The 18815-nt window shown below is 42.8% G+C and overlaps 1 protein-coding gene across 21 annotated transcripts in view; it reads left to right on the plus strand.

The window, feature by feature from the left end:
- Macf1 (microtubule actin crosslinking factor 1) overlaps positions 1-18815 on the plus strand; it is a 338997-nt gene that overhangs the window by 69713 nt on the left and 250469 nt on the right. The gene's annotated exons all lie outside the window — the stretch shown is intronic.

The following is an 18815-nucleotide window of genomic DNA, read 5'->3' on the forward strand; positions in this document are numbered from 1 at the left end:
TTTTTATATCAACTGATTACTTACATTCTGGTTATTTCATTTATTAACTTCATCTATGATTCTCAAATCAGATTTCCTGATTACGAGTTCCCCCTCCCCCTGGTTCACACTTGTATGTCTGTCTATACTTGATTTTAGCGGGAAGGTTGAAAAGCGGTGCTTACTGGTGTGTAAAGTGCTTGCCGTGCCTTTTCTACAGAAATGCTAACCTTTTCCAAGCCGAGCCCATTGCCACCATCCTTCTTCCCTTGCCTAAACCCGCTTCTCTTTTGAAGATCTCTCCTAACAGCTCTTCTCCTGGTTGGACCTACTGTTCTGTTTCAGGTCACATCTCTGGAAAGGATTATCAGTTTATCCTTTGTTGATGTCCTTTTGCCTTCTGATTTACCTGCTTCACAAACACCTATTTATACAGTAATCTTTGGTTCCCAGTGAAAGGTAGCTAGTGAGTGGTGTTCTTGCTGTCTGCCCCAGCCAGGGAAGTTCACCTCTCCTGGAGCTCTGTGGTACTTTGTATATTGTCCTGTCTTTGTGCTTGTCATCTTATTAGCAGTTATCTTGTTAGTTGTCTGGTTCTGAGGCGGAGTTCATGAGAGCAGACTGCACCATCTTCATCTGTTCTTTGATGCCATGACAGTTGGGTGCATTGTTGGATTGTCTGTTACATTCCAGATAGTTTCAGATAAAGGGTACTTGGAAAATCTAAAAAAGATGTTAAATTGTAGCACAATTGCCTAGCTTCATTTTCTTTCATAAAATAACCATGTCTAAGCCCGGCGGTGGTGGCGCACGCCTTTAATCCCAGCACTCGGGAGGCAGAGGCAGGCGGATCTCTGTGAGTTCGAGACCAGCCTGGTCTACAAGAGCTAGTTCCAGGATAGGAACCAAAAGGCTCAGAGGTTAAGAGCACTGGCTGTTCTTCCAGAGGTCCTGAGTTCAATTCCCAGCAACCACATAGTGGCTCACACCCATTTGTAATAAGATCTGGTACCCTCTTCTAGCATTCAGGCATACACGCAGGCAGAACACTGTATTCATAATAAATAAATAAATCTTTAAAAAAAACTACGGAGAAACCCTGTCTTGAAAAATCAAAACAAACAAACAAACAAACAAAAAAACCCACCAAACCCACGTCTATTTTAGAAGAAATATAAGATAATGAACAAAAGCATAAAATGAAAGCAACCTAAAATTATAGTGTAGCATTTTGAATTTAGGACCTTGTGCATGTTAGGCAAGTTCTCTATTTTCTTCCCTTTTCGTCCTCTCATTTTTTCCTTCCATTGTCATTTTTATTCTGTGAGAATTTCATACATATAATGTAATTTGATCAAATCCACTCTCCTTTTCTTTTTTTTCTGATTTCTTCCCTGTCTTTCCCATTCTAATTTGCTTTTATGTGTTCTTTTTAAAATAGAGTATATTATAAATTGGTGCTCAGTATGGTGGTGCATGCCTTTAATCCAGCACTCAGAAGGCAAAGATATCTAAGTCAGAGGCCAGCCTGGTCTACATAGTGAGCTCCAAGACAGCTGTGGCTATGTAGAGAGACTATGTCTAAAAAAAAAAAAAACCAAGAAAAGTTTAGTATCAATTTAAATGGCTTTCAGTATTCCCTTATGTGGCTGTATTGGTCTTTCTTAAAATAAAAAAGTTATTAATTTATATATATGGGTATTTTACTTGCATGCATATCTTTGTACTACATACATGCCTGGTGCCCTAGGAGGCCAGATGACAGTGTGGAAGTGGAGTTAAAGGTGGTTGTGAACCACTATGTGGGTGCTGGGAATTGAATCTGGGTTCTCTGGAAGAGCAGTTAGTGCTCTTAAACATTGAACCATCTCTCCAGCTGCCAGATGTATTGCTCTATGTCAGTCTCCTGTTACTGTATTTTAAAAGAAGTTTGGCATTATTTGGTATTATAAATAGTGAGATGAATAAACTTGTATTATTGAAGTCATAAACAATGCCACACCAGTTTGGAATTATGATTAATAGGGTGGTATTTATTTAAAAGGGAAAAAACTTACAGATCACCCTCAGCCCTCTGCACAACCAGGAAGGGAGTCTAGTCGCCAGCGGAGCAGGAAGTGAAGAGAGAGAGGAGAGGGAAGTGGCCGCTTTTTTAAAGAGAGAGAGACCATGCCCCAATGGGCTGGTATCTCAGCAGCTATAGGCTGGAGGAACAGGAGGACCTCCCGCAACATATTATAAAAATATATTTGACACCATGTTGACAGTAGTTTCTGTCCTGCCCAGTCCTGCAGCCATTCAGTCTGAAAGAAACACACAAAGGTCTACATTAATTATAAACTCGTTGGCTATTAGCTCAGGCTTCGTATTAAGTAATTCTTACATTTTTTCTCTTTCTTTCTTTCTTTCTTTCTTTCTTTCTTTCTTCTTTCTATTCTTACATCTTACAGTAACCCGTAACATTTGTCTGTGTTAGCCACATGGCTTGGTACCTTTTATCAGTGAGGCAGTCACATCTTACTTGCTCTGTGTCTGGATGACAACTGCAGACTGAACCTTTCCTCTTCCCAGAATTCTCCTGTTCTGGTCACCCCACCTATACTTCCTGCCTGGCTACTGGCCAATCAGCGTTTTATTACAAAGTACAAGACTGTGGTCCCACAGCAACACCAGGCTAGTGCCTTTATTTACCCCAGCCATCAGAAGGCAGAGACGAGACAGAGACAAGCAGGTTGATTACTGTGAGTTTGAGGCCAGCCAATGATATATGGTGAGATGCTGTCTCAAAAAATAAAACAAATCCAGGCCTGGTGTACACCTTTAATCCCAGCATTCAGGAGGCAGAGGCAGAGACAGGTGGCTCTCAGTGAGTTTGAGACCAGTCTGGTCTACAGAACAAGTTTCAGGACAGTCAGGACTACACAGAGAAACCCTGTCTTGAAAAACCAAACCAAAATAAAAAAAACCCATAAGCCAGGAGCTCAGCAATTAAGAGCATTGACTACTCTTCCAGAGACCCTGGTTCAGATGACACAACTATCTGTAACTAGTTCCAGGTGATCTCATACCCTCTTGGCTTCCATAGGCACATGGTACACTTACATACATAGAGGCAAAACACTCATACATATAAAATAAAAATAAATATTTCTAAAAAAATAACCATAAGTAAGAAGATAATATATCCTCTGTTTTTTTTTTTTTTTTTGTGTGTGTGTGTGTGTGTGTGTTATCTTTTTTGGCAAAGGGGGTCTTATATACTACAAGTTTGCCTCAAGTTTACAATTCTCCTGCCTCAGCCTCTGGATTGTCAGAATTATAGGCATGTTCTATCATGCTGATTCAGGCTTATATGCACATCTTTAAGAAAAATTTTTAGATCTGGAACTGTGGGGTCAAAGGATATGAATAGTAAGCTTAGTGAATAGATAGATCCATTGCTAAATCTAAAACCTTTTGTTCCAAATACTTTAGTCTTATAACCAGAGTTGAGAGCATAGAAGCCATAGATGTTTCCAGTGTTTGTTAAACACATGTGGACATTCTCACTGAATTCTATAAGGTACTTTCTTTAATACCTTAATTTTGTGATGTTTTCCCACAGATTCTCAGAACTTGTGCTCCACTGTCCGGAAGTCACCCTCATGTTCTCTGTCCTGGGATTTCTTTTTAAATATAACCCTATTGTTAGCAAAAGGCCGTTCCAAGGGAAAATATCATCAATACTATATTTAGTGTCTGGAATCTGATTTCTTAAAAATGTTTATTTTGCCTTTTTTTCTCTGCTAAAGGTACAAAAGAATGCTACTGAAGTGGGTAGCCTGTGTTTTTTGTAGACTTGTTTGCTTTTTCTGGCAGACCCACCTAGGTGACTTGAGCCAGTAAACACCTTCCTTAGTTTTTTTTTAGAATAACCAATTGTGGTTTTCCTAAGCCGTGGCCTACCTTTAGCCAATTCGAGTGCCACTGTATTCTCCATGCCTTGATAGTGGTGATAGGAATCATTTTTAGAGGCGGTGACTTCTTATACAGAGGGGATCTAAAACCTCACTCTAGTGGGAAGGGGATCTTGTCTCTGTCTTTTCCTTAAGTCCTCATAGTTCCCTGTAGGAAAGCTTTCTTTCAGGCTGTTTTGTGATTTTATAAACTGCCACAGCAACCTTAGTTTCAGGCAGGGTTTGCATCTCAAGTCAGGCAGGAACACCCTAGGGCAGGTGTGTTTGCCTTCCTTCCTGGTTGCTAGAACTTTCTTACATTGTTGGTTCTTTACTACTAGTATGGGAAGGTAAGGACGCAGGATTTGACCATTTCTTCATGGCAAAAAGAAAAGGACTGTGGTGGTTTGAATAAAATGGTCCCTATAGGCCCATATATTTGATGTTTAGCCATAGGGAGTAGAACTGTTTAAAAGGATTAGGAGGTATGATCTTATTGGAGCAGGTGTGGTTTTGTTGGAAAGTGTGTCTTTGAGAGTAAGCTTTGAGGTTTCAAAAGCTCAGGGCAGGCCAGTCCAGTGTCTCTCTCTACCTGTAGATCAGTTACTTCTCCAGTGACCTGTGTGCTACTGTGCCGCCATGATGACAAGGCCCTAGCCTCTGAAACTGTTAGCAAAGCCCCCAATTAATTTTTTTTTTTTTTAAATCAGAGTTGTCTTGGTCATGGTGTCTCTTCACAGCTATAGAACAGTAGCTAAGACAAGGACCCAGGAGTATTAACTGACTTGAGGGTCTGTGGTCCTCATGGATCGTCTTTCACAGCAATGTCAGGCCGATAGTGGATGTCTAAGCCATACCAATTACCTCCTTAGGTCTTGGCCAGACCTGTACTTGGTTCTCTGGAAGGCGCCTTTGACTTACTAAATCAGTCTTCTGTCTAAGCTGCGGTCTGAATTCTTTGTCTTCTCTTGCTCATTCCTGGAGAGGTGGCTTTGGCCCTTGGATAATCCTTTCCTCAGAGGGCAAACTAATTTTCTCTTCAACAAGCCAGAGGACCAGGTGTAATTCCACCCTTTTCACTCTCAAATGTACTGCCATAGGGAGACAATGAAGAAAGTAATCTTTGCTGCTCTCAGAGTAAGACCCTGAACCTGGCACCTGTTTTCATTACTGGCCCCTGAAGTCATTGGAGACATTTTTGCTCTCTCCCTGGGCCAGCTGCTGCGTTGGGATAGTGGTAGCAACTGGCTGTCAGAGAATCAGGTCTGCTGCACAGAGAACCTGTGTATTCCCACAAGGCACTTCCTTTCTGAGTCCCTCACCTGCTTGTCTTCACAGTTCATGTGGTGAGTGAGCAGCCAGAAGTCATCTTTCCCCTTAAGATGATGACACCGTGGCCCTCATCTCTCAGGAGGAGATACTGCCCTTTCTTTTTCCTCCTCTCTCATTATAAGTTCTGTGACCCCAGTCCCTAGTCAGTGTCTAAAACCCCGGTGACCGTTTAAAAAGAGTGCTTGTGGGGGCTGGAGAGATGGCTCAGAGGTTAAGAGCATTGCCTGCTCTCCCAAAGGTCCTGAGTTCAATACCTGGCAACCACATGGTGGCTCACAACCATCTGTAATGAGGTCTGGTGCCCTCTTCTGGCCTACAGACATACATACAGACAGAATATTGCATAAATAAACAAACAAATAAATAAATAAATAAATATTTAGAGGCAGGCAGATCTCTGTGAGTTCGAGACCAGCCTGGTCTACAAGAGCTAGTTCCAGGACAGGCTCCAAAACCACAGAGAAACCCTGTCTCGAAAAAAAACCAAAAAAAAAAAAAAAAAAAGAGTACTTGTGAAATGAGAGGTGTGATAAACTCTGTGATCCGCCGTCCAGATTTAGTACCGCTGACCCGACAGGCAAGTGCCCTGTGGGAAGACGACCTTTGTTTAGGAGAAGGACTGCTTCGCATAGCGTTTTGGAGCCACTTATTTCCAGAGGAGCCCGGGAAGCTGTGGCAAGTCCAGGAAGATTTGTTCTCTCTTCATAAGCCTAGTCTAGAACTTTCTTTTCAGTCCCAATTCTGCTGGCACACTGGCTCCCCTTTCTCAGGAGCAGTATCCTCAGTTTGACTCAGGGCTTCATGTCACCTGGCTTCTGTCTCCAGGCCACTTGAAGATAGGGCAAGACATTCCTTTTGATCAGTCACTCCATTATTGAGAGTCAAGCCAGAAACCATCAGAACCATACCCTGTGTTTGGATTCTACACTTCCTGATCTGGCTGCATCTAGTCAAGCTCCACTCAGCTGTTAGGTGTCTGTGTCTTTGTTAGGGCTGTGGGAGACAGCGGAGCCTTTTTCCCTTTGTCAGCAGTTGGCTAGTGGGTGCCTTTGGCTTGCCAGATCTGAAGCCATCCACATTTGTCTGCCTGTGTCTGAAACTTAGAATCTCTTTTACCACCTGAGCTAACTTCTCACTGTACACCTTTGTGAGACTTAGCACAGGATAAAAGACAAATAGCAGAGTGTGTAGAGCTTTTTTGGACTGTGTTACTTTGAAATACCCAGTTTCTGGAGAGAAAGGCCCCTGTCTCCAAGAATGCAGCTGGAGTCCCGACCATTTCACCCTACTCCCCAAAGAGCCCTCGGCTGGAACCACCACTTATTCAGTTATTCCAAACATCCTTGTTTTTGTTTAATTTTTATCTGATAAAATTTTGTTAAACAATTTTATGGTGCAACACACAGAGGAAATGACAAAGCAGCGTGCTGTCTTTTAAGTGTGCTCAGTTTAAGTCAGCTGCTCCTGCAGTCGGATTGCTGCTGTGGGGCTGCTCTCCTGGAGGTGGGAGGAGTAACTGAGAGATGTAGACCCAAGGACTCAGCTCTTCTCTGGCTGCTTGAGCCACTCTATTCATATCTCATTGTGTTAATTGCTTAACCCAGAAGAGGTTCTTATCTGAGATCAGCTCAGGACATCTTTACCTGAGGTTCATTGACCCCTCTCCATTCAGTTAATAAACAATTTTTTTTTTGGTATTCTTTTTTTTTTTTTAAATTTTTATTTATTTATTATGTATACAACATTCTGCCTCGATGTATGCCCGCACGCCAGAGGAGGGCGCCAAATCTCAGTACAGATGGTTGTGAGCCACCATGTGGTTGCTGGGAATTGAACTCAGGACCTCTGGAAGAGCAGCCAGTGCTCTTAACCTCTGAGCCATCTCTCCAGCCCCCGGTTTTTGGTTTTCAAGACAGGGTTTCTCTGTAGTTTTGGAGCCTGTCCTGGGACTTCCTCTGTAGACCAGGCTGGCCCTGAACTCAGAGATCAGCCTGCCTCTGTCTCCCTAGTGCTGAGATTAAAGGCTTACACCACTACCTCCTGGCTCAAAACAAATTTGAATAGAGGTGAATATGTGTGTGTGTGGTTTTTTTTTTCCGCTAGGAAAGACTATCCTTAGCTTTTGTCAGCTTCTCAGTGGTGTTTTCAATTAAAAGAAATTAAGAACTAGCATTTTATAAGCATTTGGGACTCTTGTCCACATAGCTAGTTAGTGGCAAAACTGAATCTTGAGATAGTCTCTGAATTTAAACTTTGACTCTAGTCGTCCTCCCTCCCCCCCCCCCCCCCCCCAAACACTATTGCCTGTTCTTTTCCTGGAGAAAAAGTAGAATGTCTCCAGAAGACCAAAAGGACCTGGGTTCCGTGTTTATCTTACTCAGTCTACAGCTGCTTCCATAGACAAAGAACCCAGATGCCATGAGTGAATCAGGGAGTTTGCCTATTAGACTCTGTGATTGGCTTTCCCCCGCTTCAGTGCTGGAGATGGAATCTAATACATCATAAAATCTATACTTTTCTTTTTTTTCACTGTATCCTACTGTTTGATTCTTTATCTTAAAGCATTAAATTCCTATTTATCTTGCCCACTAAGTTGCCTTTTGAGAAAAGGAATTAGGCATTTAAGTTTCCCTTATGTAAATCTTGATGCTTAGATTTTTACAGAGTGGTTGGCTACCTTGCTGGGATATAAAAAAAAGCTGAAAGTATGTTTGCTTTATGAAATCTGCCCCTTTACCATGTGATATTTGCCTCAGAGTTTCTGTTGTGATGATATTTTTTGTGATGAGTGTGGCACTCTATAATTTTTGTTCTCAAATGCTGATTGGACCCTTCAGTTGGTGTCCTGAAGAGTGTTGTTCAAGCCAGAGGAGCAGTAAATCCCAGCAGAGCCTGGGCTGGGGTCTAGAGGGAAGGTGGCTGATGGCCGGCTGGACTTGTTATGGTCTCTTGACTCTTTTGCACAAAGGAGGGGCTAACTTCTGCGGGGAGGGATTTCCGCTCACTGCAACAAATGAGGGTACACAAAGGGCTGTAATCTAATGAGGCTTCTCTGGTGATGTCACTTGTACTCGTGGTCAAAGTCCAGTTCTTGGGAGCTAGCAGTCCGGGAATAGACTTCAGTTGGTTTGTTCATTCTCAGTCCTCAGCTGTCACTGCACCATGGTGCCTACTTCCAGCCGCTGAACCAACACTGCTGGGCCGGGACATGAACGCTTACAAGTACCAGAAGTTCCTGGAGGGACTCAACAACCTTAGAGGTATTCAGGCTGCCCACGCTGGTGGATGAGCGTGCTTGGAGGTGGAGGTGGGGGTGGAAGCCTTTACTTTCTCTTAACAGGCAAAGGAAGCCCTCTTAGCCAGAGCTGCCCCCTTCATGTGTTTAGGTAGTTAAATGTGGAAGGAATGGTTTGTGAACACATCCCAAGTTAAGATAGAAGAGAATGCCTCAAGGCATTTTAGCAGTATCCTGCTTGCTCTCTTGCCTGAGTGGGTGTCTAAGAACTGTCCCCTAATCTTCTTGAGCTCAGCAGGACTCGGGCCACGCCCTGTTTTCTCTGAGACTGCTGGCAGTGTAGGTGGAGGGCTCTTGCTACCTGGCCCTGCAGCCTCTCCTAGGTATTGCTAGGTTTCTTGGGCAGGGGTTTCTAGCCATATGAAGAAAACAGGGAGTGGGCAGAGTGGCTGAGGAAGAAGCATGGGTTGGTGGTCTATAGTGACTTCAAAAATATGAATCAATGATTTTTCTGAAGGGGACAGCTTTTTATTAAAATGATATTTTAAAGAAAATAGTTCGTTTTGTACCATTGACAAACTCTTTCCTGACTATTGATAAAAATAATCCATGCAGCCAGCGTGATAGTGAGCATCTTCAATCCCAGCACTCAGGAGGCAGAGGCAAAGGCAGAGGCAGGTTGATTTCTGTGAGTTCTAGGTTAGCCAAGACTACATAGTAAGTCCCTGTTCTGTTCCCTCTCTGCCTCCCACTCCCAAAGTCACTCAGATATGACAACGCAGGATTCTTTTGGCTATTATGGTGGAAAAGGATTGAATTCCTTTACTTTCCCTTCTCTGGTTACCAGATGGTTCTATTTCCCTGTGTCAAGGAGCATGCTCCAGCCATACATCCCCTTTCATCAGGAGTCAGGATCCTGGACTCAGAATAAGCATGGTGTGTGGAGGAAGGAGGATGGTTAGAAGGAGGAAAAAGTAAAGGGTCCTTTTCAGGAACAGAGGAGTGGCTGACAGGGTGTGGGCAGGGTTGGTAGACATTTTCCCTTCTTTTAAAGGCTGTCTAGGAAACATGAGAGACGTGCTGTGTGCTCTGAAGGGATGGGTGCGTTGAGATCCCTAATCAGAAATGCTGTGGAATCTGAGACTTTAAGTGCCCTATCAACACTCAACACACTTTCAGTTTCAGAGTGAGCTGGGTCATTGGATTTAGAGATGCTTGGTTAGTAAAGTATATGTAATTTTTTTTTTCTTTCCCCGAGACGGGTTCTCTATGTAGCTTTAGAGCCTGTCCTAGAACTTGCTCGGTAGACCAGCAAGTGGCTTCAAATTCACAAAGATCTGCCTTCCTCTGCCTCCCGAGTGCTGGGATTTAAGGAGTATGCCAACACAGCCTGGCATATGTCAGTATTTTTAAAAATTAAATCTGGAACACTTTCCCAAGCATTTCAATATAAAAGATAGTTAACCCATAAAACTATAAAGTACTATGGTATTGGCACCATTTTCTGTTTTCTCTCCGTGGATCTCATGCAGCTTTATTACTATTTTTTCTTCCTTTAAAACTTCAGTAGTTTGCACCAATTCCTTTTAGGTTTATCATATATCAGATAGATCTTCGCAAGAAAGAGTGACATTAATTATTCTCATTTCCCCGTCCAGGGAAGTCTTTTGTTTCTGTTATGTTGAGAGAGTCTTACCACATACTCCACACTGACCTCAAGTCGGTGTTCCTCCTCCCTCCGCCTTCCAAGGGTCATATATGCCAGGCACCATGTCTGCCTCAAAGGAAGGCTGAAGAGGGTAGAAGAGTGGTTTCTTAATCCAGTCTCATTTAGAAGAGGGGACAGGAGTCAGTGCTGTATTTCAGCAGGCCTCCCCATCCTGAGCTTTGTCAAGGTCTTCAACAAAAATACAAGAATGTATCTTTTAAAATCCCAATGTTCTTACCCTGCTGTCAGTCCTAGGGGACTCTCTGTCTGTAGGCATGAAATCTACTCACAGAACAGGAGCCCCCACCGTTCCCTTTCCTGCAGAATTCAGGCAGAATGATCAAAGGACACACGCACATTCCCCGAATTAAAGAGACTCAGAGTAGAAATCTCAGGCCATACGTGGGTGGTCCCTGAGCTTTGTTGCATAGCTGTTCTGCTCATTGGTGTAATTCCAGGGCATTCTCAAGATGGACCTGTGATGGCATGGTTGGAAACTATAGGGAATTTACTTGTCCATAGAATTGGAAAGCGTAACTTAAAATATTTTTTTTTTTTTTGGTTTTTCGAGACAGGGTTTCTCTGTGGCTTTGGAGCCTGTCCTGGAACTAGCTCTGTAGACCAGGCTGGTCTTGAACTCACAGAGATCCGCCTGCCTCTGCCTCCCAGTGCTGGGATTAAAGGCGTGCGCCACCACCGCCCGGCAAAATATTTTTTTTTTTTTTGAGACAATTTTACTTTGTGATTTCTGGCTGACCTCAAATCACAGGTATGTCTGCCTCTGCTTCCCAGGTGTGGGAGTCAAACTTACAGGTATGTCTGCCTCTGCTTCCCAAGTGCAGGAGTTAAAGGCGTCCATCACCATACCCAGCATATATTTTTGCTGCTGCTTTCTGTTAAAGAATTGGAGGAATAGTTAGCCACATTAGGATGGCCCTGTGACTCAGATTTAGCAGTGTATTTCTTAGTGTGCTAGCTAGTGTTTGTCAACTTGATACAAGCTAGAGTCATTTTGGAAGACTGAACCCTAATTGAGAATATGTCCAGACTGACTAGCGGGTAAACTTGTGTTTCAGTTTCCCGATTGATGATTGATATGGGAGGGCCCAGCTCACTGTGGGTAGTGCCACCCTGGGCTAGTGTTCCTGTGTACTAGAAGGAAGGTTGAGGAAGCCATGAGATGCAAGCCAGTAAGCAGTCCTTCTCCATGGCTTTTGCTTCAGTTCCTGCCTCCAAGTTTTCTGCCCTCAGATCTGGCTGTAACTGCCTTAGATGATGGACTACAAATTGTAAGATAAAATAGAATCCCTAACTAAGCAAGACACTGGGGTTCTCAGCAGACGCTTGGCAATCGTGTGTTTTCTCAGCCCACCAGTATGCCCTCCACGCCCACTTCCTTTTAGCCCATTTGTACTAGGAATGAGTAACGCTGCTAGGAATGAATGAGCAACAGGGGAGTTGTATCTGTCATAGGGAGTGTCCTACATGGGGCTGAAGTCAGAGAACGAAAAAATCACAGCGGCAGCAGCTTCTTGTACTTTCTCTGTTCCAGATACTGGGCTCTCTAAGATGGACTCAGAAATACTGATTACTATGAGCCTTAATGCACACACACACACACACACACACACAGACACACTGATTCATTAATTCACTCACTCATTCATTCATGTACACTTATTGCACTTATCCAAAGTGAGATTAGGGTTCACCAGATGTTACTTCTAATACTTCGGTGTGTTTTTCCTCTCTTCTCTCAGGGCAGGCTGGCTGGATAACTGTTCAGACAGCCTGCCTCGTGCCCACCTTCCTCCCTCCCTCCCTTCATTGAGACAGATAGGTTGGCTTTAGATTCCCTATATAGTTGAGAATGACCTTAAATTTCTGATTCTCCTGGCTCTACCTCCTGAGTGTTGAGATTAACCCATGTAGCACATGGTTTTAGGAAGAACTGGGTATCAAACTCAGGACTTCATGTATGCAAGACAAGTAGTCTGCCAAGTGAATCACATTGCCAGCCCTTAGGGATTTCCTTGGATCATAGAATTCTTGTATGCTTTAGTCCAGGATGAACTATATCAGATCACATCATGTGTTACAAGTTCTAGCCTGCTACCGATTCTCCTGGATCTCCACATGGAGTCAGTAGGATGGTTGAGATCAGCTGCCTGCAGTACTAGTGGTACCAGTAGAAACGGTGAGCACTCAGCAAATGTCAGTTGCTGACTGAGCTACACAATCTATCCTTAATTTGGCTGACCTCAGGGTCGGGATCATTCAGCCTACTAAGGTAGTAACAGTACCATATTAGCCAAGAACATGGCTACTATTACTGTGTTGCTGACCACATGACGTAGGCAAGAAAGCCCACTGCTGACCAAGTGCATGCACCTTTATCCTAAGAGAGCAGCAGTATGGTTCTTTGGAGGGAAAGTAATAAACCTTTTCTTTTCATACTACCTCCCTTGAACTTTGTTTCTAATTGTTTAGTCACTGGTATTTGCTCTTCTCTCTCTGTTTCTGTCTCTCTCTCTGCACATGCGTGTGGTAAAAAGTCTTTATAGCACAAAGTATACAACACAAATCAGTTTCTCCGCCAGGCAGAGTGCGGTGCAAACTACTGCTTCTGTCAGACTGTGGGTGTGTTGACTTGCTGTATGAGTATGGGAACAGTTGCTTTCCCTTTTATCATCTGTATCTGCGTGTGTTCCTGAAGTGCTGACCAAAAGAAATAATTGGCTCCCCCTCTTCATTCAGTTGCTGACTTTTGCTTTTCTGGACATGGTTCATCTTGTAGCCATTCTCCCATCTAGTAGATAACTGTTGAGGGGAGCCCTGTGGGGACTAGAGACCCTGCAGATGTTATTTTGACATTCTAGTCCCCTATTTCCTATGCCTTATGTACTGAGGCTCTCATAGGTATAAGCTGAATCGTTGGCCGAGTCCTGCTCTTTGGCTCAGCTCAGGCCTATGACTTGATTTGTGATTGGGGATTAACTAAAGGAACAGAGATGGTGTGATGAGAAAACGCTCTCTCTAGACTTTGCTGAGCACACAGGGACTGTGGGATAGGGACGGGGTTTATTTGCAGCCTATTCCAGCGTAGTGCTTGTTGCACTTTCACCCGAGCTGTTCTGTTGAGACAGGGTCTCACTGCTAGACCACCACCCCGGCACCTTCCCTCACCCTCCTCATTACCAGGTTATGACTTGGGTCTCACTGCTAGACCACCACCCCGGCACCTTCCCTCACCCTCCTCATTACCAGGTTATGACTTTCATAGAGCTCCTTAGTCATTTAGAAGTTTTAAGTAATTTTGGTCAAAAATGGTATTACTTTTGTGGCCTAGGAGTGAGCACATTTAATCCTAACTTGGTAGGCAAAGGCTGGTGAATCTCTGTGAGTTTGAGGCCATCTTGGTCTACAAAGAGGGTACCAGCCATATTCAGTGAGATCTTGTTTCAAGCAAAACAAAACAAAAAATGATATTAATCAAGATATAATAAAATCTAATTTCAAAATAAGGAAAAACATTGCCACTGAACACATTGGAAGGCAGTGCTCATCTGTAGCTAGCTATAAGAAGGGCCCCAAGTATCACACAGTATCAGTGGAAAAGATGAGCTGGGGGTGTACTGTAGTGGAGAGTATTTGCCTGGAATGTATGAGGCCCTGTATTCGAACCCGGCACCAGGGTTTAAACACAAGTGACTACTGAAGAGTGAAACAGACTTAGTGTTACTCCCTTTGGTATAATTTGTCAAATGACCTTTCATATTAATTTACAACTTTATTTACATATCTACTTAGTCTGACAGTCAAGAAACCTGTCTCCTGTTGCCACATTTGAGCAGTCAGGACAAGCCTTACTTAGCACTCGTACCTGTACCGAGGTGTCCCCCTTCTTTGACACAGTTGATAGGGGGCTGGGGAGATGGCACAGTGGTTGAGTTCTTGCTGCTTTGCTCAGCAGAAGCTCTGGGTTCTGCTCCCAGCACCCACATGCTGACTTTCAACTGTTCTGGGAACTGGCGCCCTCTTCTGGCCTCCTCAGATATTAGTCACACACACCATATGCATTAAAACATACATGCAGGTAAAAAATAGACTTAAAATTTTAAAAAATCTTTTAAAAAGGTATTAAAGAAAAGGCATGGCTAATAAGATAATAAGAAACTCAGTACAAAACTTAGATCATAATGATAGATACACTATATGGGAAAATAAGAAACAAAATCACCAAGACTCTATACCTTCAGTTACTATTCTTATGTTGTCATAGTTCCATCTACTTTTTCCCTAGCCACATATATGTGTATATTTCTTGTTATAATGTGAGCATTTTTAATAATATATTTTTATTTTATGTTCATTGGTGTTTTGCTTGCCTGTCTGTGAGGGCGTCAGAAGCCCTGGAACTGGAGTTACACACAGTTGTGAGCTGTCGTATGGGTGCTGGGAATTGAACCTGGGTCCTCTGGAAGAACAGCCAGTGCTCTCAACCTCTGAGCCACCTCTGTATCCTGTGCCTTTATTTTCTGCAGCATTCCCCCTCCCCAAGATAGTGTCTCACTGTGATGTTCCAGATGTCCTGGAACTCATTATTGTAGACCAAGCTGGCCTTGAATGCATAAGATCTATTTTCCTCTGTCTCCCGAGTCCTAGGATTAAAGGCATGTGCCACCACACACACCTGGCCTTACAGGATCACCTTTAATACCAGGTACTAAGGTAATTTTCATGTAACATTTTCTAGTTGTGGGAACAAATATAATATGTATCTTTTACTTCTATAATATGGCAATGAACATCCTTGTAAATGATTTTTTAATGCTTTTTTGCCATTCTTTTGGACAGATTTGTAGAATGGAATTATTGGGTCTTAATACATCTATTCAAAGCTCTGTATGTTGGTTGTTGGTTTTATTTTACCTCTAAAAGCCATTGAGAATTTAACAGCAGGATACCTGTAACATTGAGTGCCCTTCTGATGGATTCTAGTCTCTTTTCTTCTAGGGAGAGTCCTGGCTTCAGGCTTAGTGGCCAGCTGGCTCAGATGTTTTATTATCCAGTTAATTTCATGGTGGGACAAGTGCCAAGTTTCTCACTTAGTCAGCGTCTCCCACATGTCACCATCATATCATTGTGCTGTTTTACTCTGAAGGTTTGCTCTCAGCAGCTCCTATCATTTATCAAGCTTCAATTATGTTTCCGATTTTATTATTTCTTTCTCTTATGCTGGGGAATAATCCACTGATGTTGAATGGGAAACTGCAATACCAAAAATGACCTAGTCAGTGCTAGCTACCAAACTGACGTTCCCATTGTATGCCCTTGGAACATAAACCTAGTAAAGCTGGGAAGGCTAGTCAGCTTGGCCTGCTATCATAGGCGGACAGATGACTGGTTTATGGTAGGTGCCTAGTCTTCAAGTGAGAGTTTTAAAATCAGCACATTATTGGTCAAGTGCAAATCAGCTTCTATTTCTTGGGTAGAAGTATACGCTGATGAACATACACATACAGACAGGACACTATGGGTTTGCCTCCAAGTTCACCTCCTGTAGCAGATAATATGATGTTTTTTTTGACTGATGACAAATTAGGTTTTTAGCTATTGGAAATTGGCATGAGGTGTGCCTGAAAGAAGCTATGTACGTATGTGTGGCTTTGGGATCCAGCAATAGAGCCTGCACAGCAGCCAGGTTAGTGGAAAATGGCTTGAGTCACTGACAGGATTGCATCCTTCACAGTGAGAACCATCCGCCCCTCCCATTCCCAGAGCCCTTAAGCAAACCTGTCACAATGGCTTGATTCTCTCCACTTCAGGAACTCTGTCAACACCTTTTACTGTACTAGGACCTGTAAGACACTGTACCTGTTTGAATGACTTGCAAACTAGTGTGGCTGCTGGGATTAAAGGTGTGTATCGTGGCTACCTGGTCTGTGAAGCTGGCCAGTGTAACTGTTTTACTTTATTGATCTGCAGGCAAGCTTTATTTATTAAAATGCAAATAAAATGTCACGACAGTGTTTGTGGAGTGTTTTTCTTTCTTTTTAAAATTTTATTTATGTCTGTGTCTTTTTTTTTAAGGTATGAGTGCTTTGTATGCATGTATGCCTGCATGCCAGAAGAGTGGATCAGATCCCATTATAGATGGTTGTAACCACTGAGCCAAATCTCCAGCCCCTCCCTCCCTCCCTCCCTCCCTCCCTCCCTTCCTTTCTTCCTTCCTTTTTTAAAGATCTATTTATTTTTCTGTTACATGTATACCTGGTATCTGTAGAGGTCAGAAGAAGGCATTGGATCCCCAGGACTGGGGTTATGGATGGTTGTGTGTGCTGGAATCGAACCTTGGTTCTCTTCAAGAACAATACCTACTTTTGACCACTCAGCCATTTTCAAGCTCCATCTTTTTTTTATGTCTTTGTGATTGAATTTAGGACCCAGCACATCTAAGTAATACTGACAATTGAATCACATCCCCCATATACCTTTTTTCTGACTAACTGTACAGTATCCTAAGGAGTAAGGTGTTCTGATGAGGTGACAGGCCTATGTTTAAGTCCATGTTTCTGGGTTTGTTGGCTCAGTCACCTTGGCTAGTTGGTTTTTGTTTTTGTGTTTTAGTATGTACGTAACCCAGGATGGGCTGAATTTAAGGAAGTCTTCTGAGTGCTTGGATTATAGATGTGACCCACCTAACCACCTCCCTCCCTACCCCTACCCATGCCCAGTGCTGAGGATTGTATCCAGGATGTTGTCTATGTAAGGCAAGCATCTTATTACTGGGTTTTAAAACCCTAGGGTCTTGAAATGAGTATTTTCAACATTAGGCTTAGACTTGACTTCTTCTAGTTTTTGACAGTCGTGTTAACATTCTTCTAGCCTGCGAGATCAGAAACCCTGGAGACAGTGTTGACTCTTTTCCCTTCAACAGCCCTCTTTTCCAGTCTGTCATTGAGTTCTTTTGTTGCTTCAGAATGTTTGTTAAATCTACTCAGAAAGTCCAGTTTTGTTTTTAAAGATTTCTTGTGTTCTGGTCCCTTCCCACTTGATCAGCCTTCCTTATATAATTTCCTAGAGTACAATCACAACCCGGATAAGTCCAACTCATTATGTTCAGTGTCCCCTTCGCATTCTCCCCTCTTGTCTTTTCCTCATAGTTCTTTTTAATTGTTATTTTGGATTTATTTTATTGTTTTTGTGTGTATGAATGTTTTGCACCACATTCATGCCATGGAGGTGGTGAACCTTCATGTGGGTTCTGGGAATTAACCTGGGTCCTTTGCAAGAACACGTGCTCTTAACCACTGAGCCATCTCTCCAGACCAGTAGTTCTTTCTTTAAAAATTGCATTCATTCATTCACTCGTTATGGTGTATACTTATGCCATGGTGCACAAGTGGAGGTCAGAGGACAAGTTGAAGGAGTCAGTTTACTTCTCTATGGGGTGGACTCCTGCAGCTAGGCTCCTATAGTCTCATACTAGCTCAGCTGAAATGCTCATTCATACTCGAGCCATCATTGGGCAGAGTGGCCAAAGTTAGTGACTTTGTTTCATTCAGCAGATATGTAGAAGCACCTACCACGCCTGAGGCCTCTGCTGGGCAATAGGATCCACCCGGCAGAACACAGTAACAAGACTGATTATACTGTACATGAGTACTAGTCAAAGATTGTTGATGAATTTGATTTGAGGAAATCAGTCAGGACTCTTAAGTCAGGAGAAATGACAAGAAGGAGAGCTTAGAAAGTAAGGAACCTATGAAGCAGTCCTTTAGGAAGAGGGTGTTCAGAGGACCCATCTAGGAGTGGTTTGTCAGGTAGCCTTGGTAGTTTAGTGTAGGTATGAGAGATGCACCAGTGACTACAATAAAGTATTTCCCCTTGTAGACACACATGCAGGCAAAACATCAATGCAGATAAAATAAAAATAAATAAATTATATAAGAAAAAAGCACTAAAAGATTAATAGAAAAAGAGTTCTACAAACACCCTTCTTTTTTTTTCTTTCTTTCTTTTTTTTTTTAAATTCATTTATTTATTATGTATATTCTGTCTGCATGCCAGAAGAGGGAACCTGATCAAATTACAAATGGTTGTGAGCCACCATATGGTTGCTGGGAATTGAACTCAGGACCTCTGGAAGAGCAGCTAGTGCTCTTAACCTCTGAGCCATCTCTCCAGCCCCACAAACACCCTTCTTATAGGAATATAAAGAGGGTTTTTTTTTTTTAGTGTTAACTTGTAAGCATTATAAATTTTAAGTTACCATGTTACTGACTGTGGATATCTCCCTGACAACACACTGCCCTCTTTCATGGCACACTGTACACCACTTGCAGAAGAACCATGGTCTCTGATTTAAAGTGGCATGGCCAGTTATCTGCTGTGAGTGAATGGTGGAGTGACGAGCCTTATATAGACGAGAACACCATTCTTTGCATCGTATGAGCTCGCTCATCAGGAAATAACAGTGAGGGTTTTGTTGTTGTCTAACACACTCGTTTGCATAAACGTAGAGAATAATTGGTTACAGCAGCTTAAGATAAAATGTTTTATTTTCACCCTGCAGTATACATTTGAGACCTACTATATGCCAGACCGTGGAACCTGGGACTGA

This window comes from Microtus oregoni, unplaced genomic scaffold, assembly GCF_018167655.1.
Source record: "Microtus oregoni isolate MIOR12 unplaced genomic scaffold, Mior012 000005F_ref0000423, whole genome shotgun sequence".
Taxonomy (NCBI): Eukaryota; Metazoa; Chordata; class Mammalia; order Rodentia; family Cricetidae; genus Microtus; species Microtus oregoni.